The sequence below is a fragment of the Diadema antillarum genome, unplaced genomic scaffold (assembly GCF_040938485.1).
Source record: "Diadema antillarum isolate AM-2024a unplaced genomic scaffold, OU_Dant_1.0 seq00001738_RagTag, whole genome shotgun sequence".
Classification (NCBI taxonomy): Eukaryota; Metazoa; Echinodermata; class Echinoidea; order Diadematoida; family Diadematidae; genus Diadema; species Diadema antillarum.
In genome coordinates this window covers 48,853-65,384 of record NW_027272422.1, presented here as the reverse complement: position 1 = coordinate 65,384, position 16,532 = coordinate 48,853, and the positions used below count along the sequence as shown (strand labels likewise).

General features: G+C 40.1%; 1 protein-coding gene across 2 annotated transcripts in view; it reads right to left on the bottom strand.

Annotated features, from left to right (window-relative positions):
* LOC139711945 (ADP-ribose pyrophosphatase, mitochondrial-like) overlaps window positions 1-16,532 on the bottom strand; it is a 56,080-nt gene that overhangs the window by 14,965 nt on the left and 24,583 nt on the right. The gene's annotated exons all lie outside the window — the stretch shown is intronic.

The window sequence follows — 16,532 nt, the reverse complement described above, 5'->3', positions numbered from 1 at the left end:
ACGATCGCAATAGCTCACTTGAGCCTTTGGCTCAGGTGAGCTAAAAATAACTGTTATTGTTGGATGTATGTAAACAGGCCTACAGGTACAAACGGTTACTAAAGAGCCATTTCCTCAAGGGATGAAATGCATTTTTAGCTTCCTGTTTTTCCACTGCGCTTTGTAAGTCTTTTTCACCTACCACCTCCCTGGTCAAACACTACTTTAACACTGCTACATCAATATGCCTCACAAGTGAGAACTTACCAACAGGCTAGGACAAGTCAGGCAGAACAATGACTTGAGAGGACAGAACATTTATTAGGGTTACATCTGAGGTCACACATTTTTTTTTATTACATCTTATATACTGTACATCCTATCTATTCTCTCTCTCTCTCTCTCTAATTTTCTTTATGTATGGGTGGATTTCTGCATCTGTACAATAACAGCAAATATCATGTAAATTGCAAATACCTTGCATGATATATATTTTGGTTTTGATACTCTACCACGCACTGGCCCCTCCAGAAGGTCATGTGACCAGTCATAATCACAGCTTCAAAAGCCGCCCTCGGGCTGAGGTAAAGTTTACACACAGCCGGGCGGCCACAGATCACCTCCAGAGGTGGCCTGAAGTGGAGTTGGCCTGCCAAGTTTTGTGTGACTGTTTACACATGCGAGAAAGTGGACCTGAGGACAACCCGAGGACGATCTGAGGCAGGCCTCGGGTCGGCTCTCTTGTATGTGCGACAGGGGTCTATGAGTCAACTGACAACATTTTCCCATCTCATGTATGTACAGCAGCAATCTAAAATTGTTGCCAATGGAACCATTCATACACACACACACACATTGAAAAAGCGCGAGTAAAATCACAGTTCAAAGCACACTTTTTGGGGCTCTGGTTCATATGTACACAGACAAAAAAACAAAGTGACTCAAATCACACCACTTAAAGTGAGGCACGATTGTGCATGTGATGCAAGTCTCAGAGTTTGAACTGACTTTGATCTGACTCCTGCACACCTTGCATTATGGTATGTAATATACAAAAATGGTACAATTCTGCACAGCGTTTGGGCTCACTTTTGCAAGCAAATAATCATGACTACAAAAAAGAAAGTAACTTTTTCAGAAAAGTCACACTTTTAGTCGTTTGTGGATCACAATTGAGAAAACACATAAAAAAGTGGTTTTTATGTCGCAATTTGAAGCCTATCAAAAACAATCATGACTTTTGGTGGCTGTTCAAATGGGCCTTCTGTCACACACTTGTATTGTTGCAAAATTATTTGTGATTTTTAAAGTGATTGATTTTGCTAATAACTCATGACATTCAAGTGTATCAGTAGAAAAATATTAAAACATTCACAAACTCCCCCACATTCTGCTAAAATGTAGAGGTGAGTGAAAGCAGACAATGGCCAACCTTCAGTTTCAAAGAAGAGGGAGACAATAGCTTTGTGGTAGTCTTTGTTTTCAGACTCATATTTCTTCCCTGTGAGTGTCAGTGTAAGAGCAAATAGACATTTGAAAATAGATGGGGAGGTGCAGACAATCTTGACTGAAAAGATTAGTTTTGTCCGCAACTGAGCATGAAGCATATCAAATGTACAGTTGTAATGTTAAAATCTCCTCTGACTCACAATTGTGAGAAAAGGCACTTGCAGAGCTAATTTTTGCATTGTGAAGAAATATGTGCTTGCCAGTATGTCTCTTCATGACAAAGGGAAATTATATTTCTTAGCATTGATAATAGTGTACATACTGTAGTTAGAGTCATACAAAAAGCTTGTAACAGGCCTCGAAATAGGATTTTGGAGGGGCAAGGCCATTTAGAAAAGGGCACTTTTTCCAAGAGGCCAGGGCACTTAAGTCAGTCAGAGGGGCACCAAGGCCACATTGGAAAGGGCATGTTCGGTGTTTATGAAAAAAGAAAGAAGAAAAACAAACCGAGAAAAACAAACACACACACACACACACACACACACACAAAGTGCAACACACAACAAAAACCTCTTCCCTACAGCTGTAAACATATTCCCCGATCTCCGCGTTCCTATCAGGTGAAACGACATTTTTTAAAACAGGAATAAAACAACAGTAGGTATTGATTGAAACTCGACACCCTTTCAGGCCAGCCAGGCCAGGCTGCCATGAAACTTCAAAGCACATTCCGACAGCTGGCTGGCAAAACCACAAGGCAAAGGAATTTGCGTGCGCGTGTAGATTGCTATGATTAGTCTGTGACAGACAGTTCATGACCTCCAAGAATGCGCCAGTACGCGTGGTTTCTTCTGTTGATTGGTCTCTCTCTCTCTCCACCCCTAGCCCTCCCCATTCCCCAGTCTGGCACACCTTGGCATCGTGGGATTTTTCTTTTTTCTTGGTGAACTTGGTGTTCACTCTTTACTACTCTATCTGAATATGCGCTGCCTAGCTAGTACATACTCGCGGCCGCTGCGCTGCGGAGGCAGTCGGGACAGTAAAAGCCGGTCGGGCGTACATGTACGTACACGTCGTCTCGTACCTGATCGGAAAGATACTTTGAGTTTGAATCAGATATATCGGGACGCGAGTGAACTGACGGTATGATATTTGAGATCAGGAAAGTTGTTCAAGCTTATTAAAGAGACTTTGAGAAAGGGCATATCATCCGTCATAAATAGTAACTTTCATTCTAAAAGGGCATCACGGCCCCAAGAAAAAGGGCACATTTTTTTTGGCCGTAACTTTGATCAAAAAACAAAAGGCATTGCGGCCAACGAGAGGGGCAGCGACGGCCATGGCCGTCGGTGGCCGTCGGTTAATTCGAGGCCTGTTGTAACAACTTGGTGTTGTGAATCTAGCTGTTTGGTTTGAGTATAATCCACACTACTACGAAAATACCAGATTTTTTTTTCAGGAAACACAGGAAGTAACTCAAGGTTCCGGCTAGTGTGTCAGATAGATAAACCTTGGCCTATCATAAAATATGAGAAAAACATCATAGTCAGTGAAGCCTTTGCCGTATATAGTATGTGTTACATGTCTCTGTGGCACAGCTCAAAATATAAAATGATTACATGATACAGTGCTCAGGAACCGCTTCAGCAGGAACCCTGCTTATACATGCAACAAAACATGATCACTAAGCTGATGTAACAAGTTTTTCACATGTTTTTCCACTGCTTAATCAGAACCATAAACCACTTCACTGTGATAAATTCTGGCTGAAACACTTCCATTGTCTGGCATTACATGTCTAGAATTAATAAATTAATCCTCAAAAATAATTAGTTTGAACAATGAGAGCGCTGGCAACGAAAACTTTTGTTACCTAGAATAGCTCCCCATAAACCTCGATAGCAAGTTCGAATAAAATCCGACAAGAAATGTGGCTGATAGAGCATTATGCACAAGAAATGTGACTGGCATCCAAGTTGGAGCACTGAGGGCACCACCGCCACAAACTGTTGTGTCCTACATGTACATGTAGAATGACCATCCGTTCACCGATCCTTAGCAAGTCTGAATAAAATCCCATGAGAAATGAGATTACATGTAGTATAGCACATGTATGACATGGCATCCTTAAAAGTCGGAACAATGAGGGTGCTGTCAATGGAAACTTTTGTTACCTACAATAACCCTCCACAAACCTCCATAGCAATAAGTTTGAATAAAATCTGACAAGAAATGTGGCTTATAGTTATAGAGCATGTAGTGTATACAAGAAATGTGACATAGCCCCCAAGTCGAAACACTGAGGGCGCCGTCATCACAAACTGTTGTGTTCTTCATGTAGAATGACCATCCACACCTCCTTAGCAATTCTGAGTAAAATCCATTCAGTAACAATCAATCACGATTAGGGTAACCTTTGACCCTGTTAAAGGTGGAACAGTGAGGGCAGCATTATCAATAAGTATAGGTGTATAGATATGACTATGATACATTTACATACCAAATTTGACGAAAATCGGTCCAGAAACAAGGCCAGCGTCGCACACTCAAGCAGACCCTGTTAAATTCACCTTTTCAAGTATAAAGACGGAACAAGCGAGGGCGCCATCACCAAAAAAATAGGTGTCTTCGTTTTACCATAATACACCTTCATGCCAAATTTGAAGATGATCTAAGAAGTAATGCAGCCAGTAGAGCGCTCACAAGAAAATCTCCGCGGCAGACGCGGACGCAGCGGCGCAATGAGGCCAAATCCATAGTATCCTTGGAACTCTGTTCGGGGGATACAATAATAATAACATTGCTGCCATCACTCAATCATGATGTATATGAAGGTGGACTTGCCCTTTACGCTTTTTTGTTTTTTGCTTGTCAGCCAATGTGGCACAGAAAATTGCACATAAAGCCTTTTTTTTTTTGCTTGTCAGCTGATGAAACCCTGAAGTGGCAGAAATATAAAGCAGTGACCACTGTACTAACATCATATTTTGAGGAGGACCTCTAGGTTAATGAAGGCTTTGGTTTACCTTTTTTTGCATGAAAGATACATGCCAATGAAATATCTATGACATAGCTGTGATTTCTGTATTAAGAGAAAACGAAGAGATGATTGATGTTTCAAGAATTTACCGGGTATCTGGTTTATAAAGTCTGAGCATGATATTTGTCTCTTTGTGCATTTTAATACTGCTTATTCCTTCTAAATTATTGGGTCCACTGAACTGATCAAGCCTTTACTTCAAGACAGACAGTACACTGAAGTGTTCACACAACCTACTCTCTCATTCTTTTATAGCACTTTCCCATTGCTGACAGAGATGAAAAATGGTGGGGGGAAAAAATGTTGAGGCCTATTTTGCCTGTTTGTCCTACAATGTACTTCAGACTTTCATCTGATGATATGCTTTTAAAGGCAATCGGTCGTCGCAGGCGATTCGCAGCTCAGTAGAAAAGCACGACAAGCTGCTCCTCCCGTTATTGTACCCCCGTACGTACCGAATGCCGAACACGACGCTACGCAGCGCACCAGCGAAAACCAGATGGGGCACGAGAGCCGTGCGAGCCGTCCACTGTAATTTCAACATGGACGCCCGAATACCTACCGAATGGGGCCGAATGGGTGCACGCACAAAACCGCACAACAGCCATGTGCATGAAAATCTCTCCTACGGGTCCCCGTCGCGACACAACAGTAGAGCTGTGTGGTGTACGTACGTACGTATCTGGCTGCAGTCTCTGTTTATTTGCACTATGGTGCCAATTTCAGCAATCTAAGCAATAATATTTTAAAATGTCTGAAAATATTATATAACAATATTTTAAATCATTCATATATTACGTTGTTTAATATTTGGTATTTCTAAATATGCTTTGATGAAGAAATATTAAAACTCTAAACTTCATGTATAGCAAGTTGCAATGCTCATGGCCATATGGCGGGTTGTTTTGATCTCATTGGCAATTGTCTGCTGCGTCAGCTGTGTTACAGTATGTTGGGCCGGATCGGAACATAACAAAGTTGGTATAAAGTCGTCGGTACCGGTATGTCAATATCAATAATGTGTGTGGTATGCGTGTACTGTTTCGGATTAGCCTTGGCTTTGGTTTAGTAATGAAACTTCACAATGGAGATCAAAACAGCCGTCCAACTCGAGTAAAACGTATCTACTTGTTTGACGCTATCGACGAGTGGAGAACGCAGAGAGACGTGTTCTTAGCATGCTTAGGACAGGGAGGTTTCCTCTCACCTCCCTGCTTAGGACAAGTAAGAGACCAGTGGCAGAGGGGGAAGCTTCAGCGTCAGCGTGCCGATGAAAAATTTGCTTTCCACTTGCTGGAGTTGCATGAACAGTTTTGCAGGAATTTAGAATGTGTTACGGCATGCACGGTGGAATTGTAATGCCACGGCTTACGCCAATCAAGCAACCCCAGCTGACCAAGTCAACAACTTCAAGGAATCCAGATCCAGATGATGTGTAAGTAACGTTAGAAGTCTATTACATGAATCAATGATTGAAGTGGAATGACTTTTTCTAATCTATCTTTAACTGCTAGGGCCTTTGCGTTTCATCGACAAGTAGGCCTATTTTTCTATGTATAATTCCGCGAAAAACTTCTCTAAGTTCTCATTTATGTCAAATTATGATAAGGCCGTAATCGAAATGACATTTGCTGGGTCAGTTTATCGCTTCTTAAAAACTGACCCAGCAGTAGGCAGCAAATGTCATTAGTCAGGGAATCGCAAGTAGTGGTAAGTTTTTTGTCATCACAGTATTGAGAATTTAAAGTATTTCATGTGCAAATGTAGAATCTAGATAGATACAGAGAGGTCACTTTCCTGAGCAGCTAGCGTCAACAATCCAGGTTAAATTTGCATAGCCAGATTTCATGTCTGCGATTCAAATACTGTTTGTCCCCATTGATTTAACTGTATAGCAAAGTCTCCTCTTTCATCATATTTAGGGCCCTACATTTTAAGTTTGGTTAAGGAATTTTGATAAAGATTGTAATTTTCATAAGCTTGGCAAAAGTTTCAGGCATCTATGTTGCATTTATAGTCAAACTTCCAATGCATTTGGTCCAATAATTTGAAACCAAATTCAAGTGATCCAGTGAAGTGTACATCTTTTCATGTGAATTTCTACAAGTATGTTGAAATGTAAATTCTGAAGAAAAAAAAAATGATCCTTTACAGTTGAAATTCGTTAAAGTTTGGTTACACCGACAGTGTCAGGTCAGTGGTAGTAACTACAGAGTTACAGTAGTGTACGTACAATACCCTTGTACGTGAAAGTTACAGTTTTATTTACCTTCACATCTTCATATAGGAGTGTCTAATAGGGATGTTGATTGGTGTGGAAGTTGTTGATGAACAACAGTTCATAAGAATCCATTGTTTTAATTCTAATACAGATATTGGTCATAGGTCAAGGGGCAATATGAACCTATCAGTTTGCAACATGCTAATATGTACAGGTATGAGCTTCATCAAGTACGATTAATTGGTATCCGTGGCACATCCCTTATCTATTGATCAAAGGTACGCCTCTGATTGGTATTTTAATCAGTGTTTGGTAGAAAGCTAACCCATTACAATGGCTTTGCGATGTTACACTGAGTTGACTATGGACAAAGGTCTACTGTCCGCGATTTTCATTAATTTGTAGGGCATTTTTCACACATAACCTCAAATACTGATACCTGTGATAGGTTTATATAATGGTTATCCTTCACACTGTATTGTTGAGACAATAGTGTTCTGTTTGTTTGTGTAAGAGGGAGATAGACAATAATTTCTTTATGCTCCTGTCTGAAGAAGGCATTACATCTTATTTGTCATGTACTTATCTATGAGTTTTAATGTTCACTTTGTGTGTGTGTGTGTCTTTTTTTTAAAGATTATTCACACCAGGCTAAGCTGACAGAACTATAACTGTGAGTTTACCTATAGTCAAATGAAAGGGTTTCGGCATTGCTTCTTACATATAGTATATTCCAGGCAGGTGATACAACGCTCACCTTCTTCATATTAGTTAGTAAAACAATGAAGAGTGCAAAAATACTGCATAAATGTGCAGTGCAACTGTGGCCGTTGGCGTTGGCCCTGCACGGGCACAGTCGCTTCCCCGTCCTGAATTTATGTACACACGCCAGGGCAAGTACATGATACAGGCAGGGTCTCCGACCCAATCGTCCGCGTTCAGAATAGACAACTCGGCGGTAATATCCGCTACCCATGACGATGTGTCATCGTCCATGATGGCCACCCTATCTATCATAATGTGGTCTGCACTCACTAATCTGATCTGATCTGATGATTACAGTATAGTTGACGAGTGACGACGATCGACGATGCGATGAAGAGAATGCGTAGTCGTACGAAGTATACGCAGCTAGCTACTAGCTCATGCGAACATCACTCACATTACACAAAACGTACTGTCCCGCGCTCAGCAAGCGATCGCGAGCAATCGAGATACTATAGCGCGATACATTGCTTTAGGGATGTCTTGCGCACACACACATTTCGCTTCGTAGCAACTTCGGAAGCGAGTTTACGTGCTGCCGCCCGCGGCTGAAATATGTCCATGTATCCTCGCGACTGGGTGTCTTTAAAAACTTTTAATGAAGACAGGTGTACCATTATAGAAGACCATGTAAATTGTTGATATTTTGTGTGTGTGTGTGTGTGTGTGTGTGTGTGTGTGTGTGTGTGTGTGTGCGTGTGTGTGTGTGTGTGGGGGGGGCAGTTCTACATCTAACAGGTCCATCAAATACGAGTGAGACTGCTAGCAGTACATAACCTTGTGAAGTGCCACAAGTTCAATGTCAGAATTCCAAATCAAAGATTGAAATCTATAAATTTAAGTAAACTACTAATCGTGGACCTCATTACTTTGGATCCATAATTGAAATGTATCACTACTCATAAAAGGATTATCTAAATAGACCATAATCCACGAGTTAAGGCCTACATACTTACAGCAACACAGGGGATTTCAAGCAGATTTCAATGTTAAGCTGGTATCTCACTGAGCAGCGAACGTTTGCGAACGTAGCGAATTTGAGATTCGCTAACTTTTCTGACGAACGTTTGCGAAAAGTCAAGGTTCGCTTCTGCCATTAGCGACAGTTAGCGACTTTTAGCGATGTTTAGCGACAATTAGCAACACTTCAGCGAATGTTTGCGAAAGTGTTTGCGAAACACAGGTGGCGACTGTTAGCGAATGTTAGCGACAATTTTGCAAATGTTAGCGACAGTTTTGCGAATATTAGCAACTGTTTGCAAATCTTTTGCGACAATTTGCGAATGTTCTTGGACCTAGAAAAGTACCAGGCGATTATGTATAGTCAGACCCATAAAACGAACGTAAAACCTTCCACTGGATTCAGATCTCTTGTGACAACCGTTCAAGATGGATTTCCAGTTGTATAGGGAAATAAATTTCTGCCAAGAAGAGGCTCAACGTGTTGCTATCCTTGAAGAGCTGCTTTGTCAGGCTGCTGCTACAGCTATCGTGCAGCATAAGAGAAAGAAAATAAAGAAAAACAAGAAAGGAAGAAGAAAAGAAAGACTGTTTGGGTCAGAGAGTGGTTGTTGCAGAGGACAGACATTAGTCAATATGAAAAGCTTTTGAAGCAATTACATGATGGAGATGTCAAGAGCTTCAAGAACTTTCTTAGAGTGGAACCTTGTCTATTTCAGAAGCTTTTATATAGGAACCATATGGTTACTTGTTCGCTAGCAGTGGCGAATCAAATAAAAATGTTAGCGACACCGTATTACAACCGCTTGCGAATTCTTACAAGTGTTTTGCGAATGTTTGCAACTGTTAGCGAAAATACAAATTCGCAAAGGTTCGCAAAGAAATTTTGAACATGTTCAAAATTTCTTTGCGACAAGAAAAACTGTTTGCGACAATAAAAACCGTTTGCGAACTTTCTTGCAACCGTTAATGAACCTTTTGCAACCCTTTACAAACCCTGGCGAAATCCCAAATTCGCTACGTTCGCAAACGTTCGCCGCTCAGTGAGATACCCCCTTTACAGATAATGCCACAAGCAGCAGATGAGTATACATAGACTAGCTTTATCATCATGCATGCAGATGCGATACTGGGTGCCAGCGATATGGTTACAGTTCCTTATTCCCAATGGTTTTGTCCAATGGTTTATTAACCCAAAAATGAAACTGGAAATGTTGAGCTATGTTGTGTGGTGACTGGTATGCCTCCGCCATAGCACATGGTTCCCCCAATACGCCTAGTGTTTGTCTTGACAATGTAAGACGACATGTTTCACACTAGACTTGGAATTTGTCAACACTGACAAATTAGGTGATCTGATATATTCGGAAATAAATGTTATGACCTTTGACCCTAATTTACCTAGAAAAGACAGTGTCTGATGAAGTACTGAGTAGTTGTTAGTTTCTGAAAAGATGTACTTAACATGGACTAAACATGTGCAAAATGTAGGGGTGAAAGAGCATATTTTTCTTGAGCTATTGCAAAGAAGTCACAGAAAGAAAGACATATCTCCCGACATTGAAGCTAAGCATCAATTTCAACCAGGTCTTTGGATGTAATCCCGACTTCCAATAAGAATATGGATCACATGAGCAATAGCCCAAAGTTTCATCTACAACATATTAAAATCTGGGAGAAATTCACTGAAGGATGAATTAGCTAGTGCTCGATAAAGACAGTCATGTTATTTTTCATTTCCAGAAAAAAAAATGTACTTCCATAGAGATAATACCTCATTTACACAGCCAAAATGGCGTCCGACCAAAGCGTCGTTATTTTACAAAATGATCCATCTATCGAGATCCATGTGTGTGCAAAATATGACGGTGATACCATATACACTAATGAGATTACAGAATGAAGTATATTTGACCTTTGATCCCACTTTACACAGCCAAGATGGCATCTGAGCAAAAAGTTGTTATTTTGTGAAATGATTCTTGCAACATGTGACCTTACGTGTGCAAAATGTGGGAAAGATAGGATGTGTATTTACCAAGATACAGGATTAAACACTTTTGACCTTTGACCCTAAATTACCTACCCAAGATGGTGTCGGAGGAAATAGTTGTTATTTTGTGAAATGATGTTCATGACATGAACTAAACATGTGCAAAATATGGGGTTGATAGCCATTGTTGTTGTTGATCTATTGCATAGAAAGTGGAAGAAAGAAAGAAAAATATTAAAAGAAAACTAGAAATGTCGCTAAGGCGACTGCTATGCCTCCGCCATAATGCATGATTCTCCTAATAGGTCTATAGTACATGTGGACAATGTATAATTACATTTTCACAATATTGGCAAAATATTGAAATTACATGTTTGTCACAAATGTGTTGAATGTTCACCTTCCTTTACCTAGGTTTAATTAGATGAATAGGAGAGCATGTATTTGGGGATTCAAGGACTTTAACTTGACTTTGACCCATTCATAAGTGTATGTATACTGTAATTTTCAAGGTATGGAGAAAAAGTGTAATTTCTGTATTGAAAAGTACACTGTTACCATTTTCTTTTGGACTTTGACCCTAAAATTCATAGGATAATCACTGTCAGGCAGAACATGCATAAATATGTAGTAAGTTTCAAGATAACTTGAGCAACTTCTGAGATATGGAGGAAAAAGTTAGTTCAGCACTTTCCCTTGATCTTTGACCTTTTGACCTTTGAGGCAAATCCCCCCCCCCCCCCCCCGAAAAAAAAAAGAGAAAAAGAAAATTTCCACATAATCTAGGTTATACATGCATACACCAAGTGCAAAGAAAAAAAAATTGCTGGCATTACATAAATACATGTATGAGGGAAATAGTAAAAATTTGAAGTGTTGCACTTGACCTTTGACCCCTGACCTTTGACCCTATGAACCCTAGATTCTCTAGATAATAAGTTTCTGCCAGTCAGTACATGTATATATACTAGGTTCCATGAAGATACCTTGAACAATTTCCAAGGTACAGAGAAAAAAGCGAAGTTTTAATACTTTAACTTGACCTTTTGACCTTTGACCTTTGACCTCATGACCCAAAACTTTCACCAGAGAATCTTAATTGGGTAATACATGTATACACTAAGTTTCAAGAAAATATCTTCAGGCATTGCATAGATATGGAGGAAATAGTGAAATTTTATGTATTTGACCTTGACCTTTTGACCTTTGACCTTGACCATGTGCACCCAAAAGTTGATAGGCACAACTTCACCCCCTAATACACATACATGCCAAGTTTCATTAGGATACCTTAAAAGGTTTTGATAGTTACCCTGTCCACAAAATTTATTACGGACGGACGGAAGGACGGACGGACAGACGGAAGGACGGACGGACGGACGGACGGACGGAAGGACGGACGGACGGACGGACGGACAACCCGAAAACATAATGCCTCCGGCACCACTTCGTGGCGGAGGCATAAAAATTAAGCTATTGTATAGAAATTTGAAGGAGAAGCATAAAAAAATCAGAAAAAGATAAAGTTAGGAAGGGAGAATAAGACTAACTAAAGAAAAAGAAGAAAAAAGTGTTTCAAAAAAAAAAAGAAAACAAAAATATTGGCAGGGGTGAGCCTCGAACCGGGGACCTCAGGATTACAAGTCGGATGCCCTATAAGATGCACTGACCTATTTCATCCTCCATAGGCCCTGTGTATTAAGCAAAATGACACTGCATCGAAGCCAAGTGCCAATTTCAACCAAGTTTTTCGATGTGATGCCTATGTCATATGAAAAAACGGAGGGCACAATTACGATAGCCCAAAGTCTCAGCTACAACATATTAAAATCTGGGAGAAATTCACCGAAGGATAAGTGAGCTAGTGCCCGAAAAAGATAGACATGTCAATTTTCATTTCCAGAACAAGTGCCATAATGAGTCTCGCCCATTCCCGTACAAAAAATTATACGCGAATGGGATATAACGGATAAAAAAAGAGATATAACAGATAAAATGAGATATAAAAGAGTAAAAATTTATGGCAAAAAAGAAATGCACCATAAAAACTTAACATTGAGCTCTTAAAGTCCATTGACCCCTGTCTGTCACCTTTGACCTTGTGGTGACCATCCACTCCCCAAGGGACATCTACCATCCAAGTTTGGTAACAAACGGACCTATGGATCAAAAGTTATGACCCATAATAGAAACGTGCCATAAAAACTTAACATTGGGCTCTAAAAGTTCATTGACCCCTGCCTGTGACCTTTGACCTTGAGGTGACCATCCACTCCCCAAGGGACATCTACCATCCAAGGTTGGTCACAAATGGAGTTATGTATCAAAAGTTATGACCCATAGTAGAAACGCGCCATAAAAACTTAACATTGGGCCCTAAAGTTCATTGACCCCTGACTGTGAGCTTTGACCTTGAGGTGACCTTCATATGTGGTAAAATGTGAAACTTTGTATGACCCCTCTTCCCTCGAAGTTTGATTGCAATTGAAGCAAAGAGTAAAGAGTTATTGAAGTTTTGTAGCATTACGGACAGACGACAGACGGACAGACGGACAGACAGACGGACGACGGACGGACGGACGGACGCCGCAGGCGATCCCTTAGTCTCCCCTCACCTCCGGTGGGCTCGACAAAAACTGCACTCCCATAGAGATAACACGCAAACTGGTCAAATTTGACAAGATTACTTTCAATCCATTTTTCAGAGGTGATGCCGTCATCCGATCAAAATTTTGTAATTACACTTATGAAAGAGCACTTAATAAGTTACAACATACTAAAATCTGGGTGAAAATCAGCAACGGATAAGTGAGATACGCTCGAGTGAACTTAAAATTTGATGACGTCAATTGGGAAATTTACTTTTTTTATTTCATTAAGAAATTTGGTATCTTTTAATCATTTTTTCAGCATCGGCAACCCATGAAATGACATGTACAACTCATCAGCTTTCCGAATATGTAACGAAAATGGGAGGTCACCGTCCATCCTGACGAGTAAAATCGGATTTAAAATTGGTGGTTTTTTGGCATAGTTGCACTGTATATCGCCATTGACGCGCACATGAAATTTCAACTTTGATGGGCCCGTATGACGTCATATTGAGTCCGATTGACTTGAAACTTGGTAGAAATATTCCTTGACATTTCAGACATCTAATCCAAGTGAAAAAACGGGAAATTTCCATTGCATATGAGCTGTGCGTGTGTATATGCGCACGCGCGTACGCGTCCGTCTAATTTTTTATATTTTTCAAAAAAATGCTCCAAATGGTCTGAAACGAGTGCAAAAAAATTTTAAGCTCGATTGAAGCATATAAATATTTCAACGCGCGCGTATTTAGTTTAGAGATGAAATTTGAGAATATGGGTAGAAAGAACTTGACTTGAACTATATGAGACGTAAATTTCATTGAAAATTTTCATTCCATTAATGAGATATGAATGAAAATGTGTTTTCATATAATGACGTCATAGTGACGTCACGGTCGACTGATCACAATGATTTTATTACCTCCGCTATAAAGGGAGGAGGTTATGCTTTCGTTACCGTTTGTTTGTTCATTCGTTCGTTCGTTCGTTCGTTTGTCTGTGCGCAAAATAACTCAAAAAGTATTGAACGGATTGGGATGAAACTTGCAGGAAAGGTTGAGAATGACACAAGTACCAAACGATTAACTTTTGGTAATGATCCAAGAATTTGGGGGGAATTTATGAAGGATTTTTGATATTTTGGCAGGAGGGTCAATGAACTTGGGAGTTCAGGCTGGGCGTATTTGAGGTTTGCATGCACGCACTAAAGTGCGTGCCCTAGTTTCTGCTAGGGTGAGGCGCGCCGCGCATCTGAGGGTTTATGACGTAACAAAGGCTTCTATATTGGGGATTTCGGGCAATTTTTCAGTGGGTGGAAATCACTGATCTCCATATATGGAAGAGCAAGATCATCGATGGAAAGTAACTGCTTGGAGGAGGTCTGCGCTCTCGGAGTGCTTTTCTAGTTAGATATGTCGTCTTTGGGACACGATACATATATGGTATAATTTTGAAACTGATAGGCAGGGCTTTCTCAGCTAACCTCTACACAACTTTTGAGGAGAAAGAAGAAAAAGGAGAAAAAGAAGAAAAACAAAGAATCAGCACAGATACAGAAGGTGATCCGAGAGGATACTTGGATCACCTAATAATTGGCTAAAAAGGCACTGAAAGATGACACTGTACTGAGCATCTTTCCAAAGGGAGGACTACAAAATTGTAAATAGCAGAGACTTGCCTATACTCAAACACAAAGGGTAAGTTCTGAATCATATTCAGATGTGATATATACAAATGTAGGTGCATGGCACATTACCACGCCAATCATTGTCTAATAGATCAAATTCCCCTTCCTAAACACAAATGAAGGAATAGTTTGATTGTTGTTTGATTGTTTCATGATTTACTGCTTGTATTACATTCTAAAGACATATTTTTGCAGTCTTCTTGCACATACTTTTGTCACCTGCTGGTCACAGATGTAAGACCTCCACTGGTGGTCACATGCTTCATCAACTTGAATGATTGCTTGTCATCCTGCATCAGCCATATCTTTGTTTTCACTGTTTCACCACTGTATCTTCCACCTGCACTTAACTCTGCATGCACACTTGTTGTGACCTGGAAGGTTACCGAAATCCTGACGTATAAAAGCAGTCTTGTCAGACATAAAAGTCAGCTCAAAACCATGTGGATATGGTGTTTTTCTATGCCGTATCAGTCAATACTGTTCGATTTATCTAGCACAAGCTTCATAAAATACTTGTTCTCGATGCAGCTGATCAATACTTCTTTGGTTGTGCTCGGTGTTACAGAAGTCTAGAGTGATAGAAATGATCAGTTTCTGTAGTAGCTGTTGTAGCTTGGTAGTATAACAGTATATGGTGCACCGAGAGTGGCATGCAATGCTGCTGGCTATTAATGCAAAGGTATAGTGTGTCTAGATTTCCTGACTATGAAATACATCCTGTATTGCTGATAGACAGTTTAGGTAGTTTATTACAATTTATGGATTTTTCTTTTCCTACAGCCTAGTAACAAAGCATGATTTCATTCACCTGCGCCCCCTCCCAACATATTAAGTTCCATTAGGCAGGAACTGGCTTAATTGTTGTTAGGTAGGGCAAGCCTCTGGCAAAAGGGCAATTTTTGTGAGCAAAGCATGATAAAATCTAAATTCATTACAGAACAAGTCTATTGTTACAGAATTGCAATCTACTATCAAATAGTTTATAGCCTTGTTACAGTGAAATAATATTCATACAATTATATTAGACCTTGTTATATTTCAAATATTGGACATACTGTTAATGAAGATTATCTTTATAACTATGTAAACTAAAAAAAAAGCAATCTAGTGTGATTTGAGGAATAGTGTTACAACTGTATATTTGGAATGGCAACACTACGTATTTATATGCATAGCATCACATGCTGAGACTCTAGCAGATCTATGGAATCCGTATCTTACGTCACAGAAGTTCTAGTATGTGCCAGCAATGGCGATCTGTGGCTACCACGTGTCAGTGTCTTCTCGTAATTTCTTTTGACACTTCACCTCCCCCTTCATAATGCTTTTTGAAAATCCAGACAAACCTGCCTTAGCGGCCACCTGCTGTATGTGGCCACTGAAAAATCCCCCCAAGAAAAAAGCCCTGTTAAAGACCCTGTGTAAGTGGCCACCTGTCCAATGCAGCCAGCAGCCACTAGTTTTCTTTCCCGTGGTAGATTTTAACCTGTCTATACTGGCCACACCCACATGGAGCCTAGCTGAGCTGATAATTCAACATGTTTTTCTGCTTTGTAGCCATGCCAGTCATTCATGGGCAACGTTCAGTGATCGCCACCACTACATTCATCACTAACTCAGTCATAATAATGCACTAGTGTAAAACTTTCTTCATGACTGTATACATGCTACTGTGCAACAACTTGATAACACCGGCATAGTTCAATGCATGAAACACATGTGTGCATATGTATAACATGTACATGTACAGTTTTGTAGTACTGTATACAACGATGATACATGTACACTTGTACATTGTACATGTAGGCAATGCACACAAAAGTCGAATAACGTGTCTGTATAGA